This window comes from Topomyia yanbarensis, chromosome 3 (genome assembly GCF_030247195.1).
Source record: "Topomyia yanbarensis strain Yona2022 chromosome 3, ASM3024719v1, whole genome shotgun sequence".
NCBI lineage: Eukaryota > Metazoa > Arthropoda > Insecta > Diptera > Culicidae > Topomyia > Topomyia yanbarensis.
In genome coordinates, this window is record NC_080672.1 from 380,133,661 (window position 1) to 380,136,041 (window position 2,381).

A 2,381-nucleotide genomic window follows, 5' to 3' on the forward strand; every position below is an offset into this window, starting at 1 on the left:
CATTCATAAATTACGTAACGCAAAAATTGCCCAAAATTGACTCCCCCCTCCCCCCATGTAACAAATTGTCACAAATTTCTTCATCCCCCCCTCCCCTGTTACGTAACAAATTCCTAGAAAAAAAATTTTTCTTTTCGGTGAAAACATGTTACATAACGATCTAGTGAACTCCCCCTCCCCCCTATGTCACAACATGTCACAACTTGTTGTACCCCCTCCCCCCCTAAAAGCGTTACGTAATTTATGAATGGTCCCTATTGTTTAATGTTGATCACAATTAATGGCAGTGTTGTTAATGTGAACTCGATCGCAAAGATGAAAACATGGATAATAATCCAACTGTTTTACAAAGATCTCGCTCATAAATCATGGATACGATAAACTTTGCACACAGGTAGCAAACGGGTGTATTCCAATTCATATGTTGCTCGTTCAAAACCTAAGCAACGAATGGTTGAAATCATACACTCCGGACCTCTCAGACTTCAATTGGGTCTATATTGAAGTCTCTGCCTGAAATTGGCCGCGAAATTGCATTTTTTCCACGTCGTTTTCGGAAGATTTTCTGAAAATCTGGTTTTACTTTATTTATATAAATCATGCATACTTCAAAATTTAATACAGCATTAATGCAATTTTTCCGAATGATTAGTGCAAACATGGTGTAGTTCTGTTCAGTACAACGCAAGGCGCTAGCATTCAAACCTGTTGTTTCTTATGAAATTTTGGAAAGGGGCCCCTATATGGTAAAATACGTCGTAGTTATGACTAAAAAGATATAATTGGAAACAAACTACAAAATGTACTGCTAATCAGGCAGTTTCAAAAATCGATTTTTTCTTGCCTTCAATCGTTACAATTGTTATCTGAGAATATTCAGGCTTCAGTCTGTAGTTGATTAACACTGCATGCCTGTAAGTTTTCTTCAATTTTATTTTCTTCCTTCTAAAGTTTTTAAAACCATTTTATGAAAACCATGTTTTTTAAAACACCGTGCACGATTAGGAAAAAAACTAAGTGCACAGACTGATCCAAAAATGTATTACAAAATCTCATTCTACAATATTATTCGCGCACTATTAACTACTACTGAAAAGGCAAGAAAAGACTAAAATACCTAAAATTTCAACTTTCTATCTCCATAATAGTCTAAAACCATCCTAATAAGGTAGTATTTCAGTTTTTTCGTGTTAGGTAAAAATTACGGGCTGAATCTTGCACGGAGTTCGAATTGTCCTCGGCGAGATACTATGCGAAATTGTTTATAAATCAAAAAACTTTTTCGTTGAATAAATAGATGTAAAAGAATACACAAAACTCTCTCTTGCTGTTTTCATGATAAATAAAAATCCTAGATACCGCCTTTTTATGAACCATTGATGGGGAGGGCCCCTTAAAACACAAGGGATCGCGAAATTCGCTGGATATCTACAACATAAATCCAAGTTGTCGATTGGCCTTGTCGACTGTAGCAGAGAAGTGACGATGGTAAGTTAGCCTTTTTTCCAATATTATTCCAAGGTATTTAATGTAGTCAACACATTAAACTTGAATTCCATATACATTATAATCAAAATCGACAGTATTCCTAGTGCGACGAAATCTGACGACATTAAGGACCATTCATAAATTACGTAACGCAAAAATTGCCCAAAATTGACCCCCCCTCCCCCTATGTAACAAATTGTCACAAATTTTTCAATCTCCCCCCTGTTACGTAACAAATTCCAAGAAATTTTTCTTCGATGAAAACATGTTACGTAACGATCTAGTTAACACCCCCTCCCCCCTATGTCACAACTTGTCGTACCCCTCCCCCCCCCTAAAAGCGTTACGTAATTTATGAATGGGCCCTTACATTTGGAAATACACAAAACCATCATATTCGGCGCACACCAGCCGTTGAGAGTATCCGAAACGGTTTGCAGTACCAGGCAGTCAGACTGATTACGAATTTCGAAATATATTTTAAAATCGTCAGCGAAACATAGTTTACTATCAGGACTTTAAATACTGGAAGTTTCGTTAATAAACAGAGAAAATAGCAGTGGTTTGAGTATAGCACCTTGAGGAACTCCAGAGCTGTTCACCCGAGCAAATACTCATGGGTTCAAACACCACACAGCCCCTTGAAAAGACAATGAACATGGTCCGTGCCCACTTTCACAACCATTAAAACACCATACACTCAATAACTCATAAATATACCAACGCATGGTTTTTCTATGGGATCTACCGGACCATGACGATGGTGTTTTCGTGGGTTGAACCCATTTCAAACACCCATATCTAACCCCATGAGTATGGGGGTATTATAGACTTTACGTTTGCTCGGACAAACAGCAATCAGACTGAGCCGTGTCAATACAAATAGCAACTTG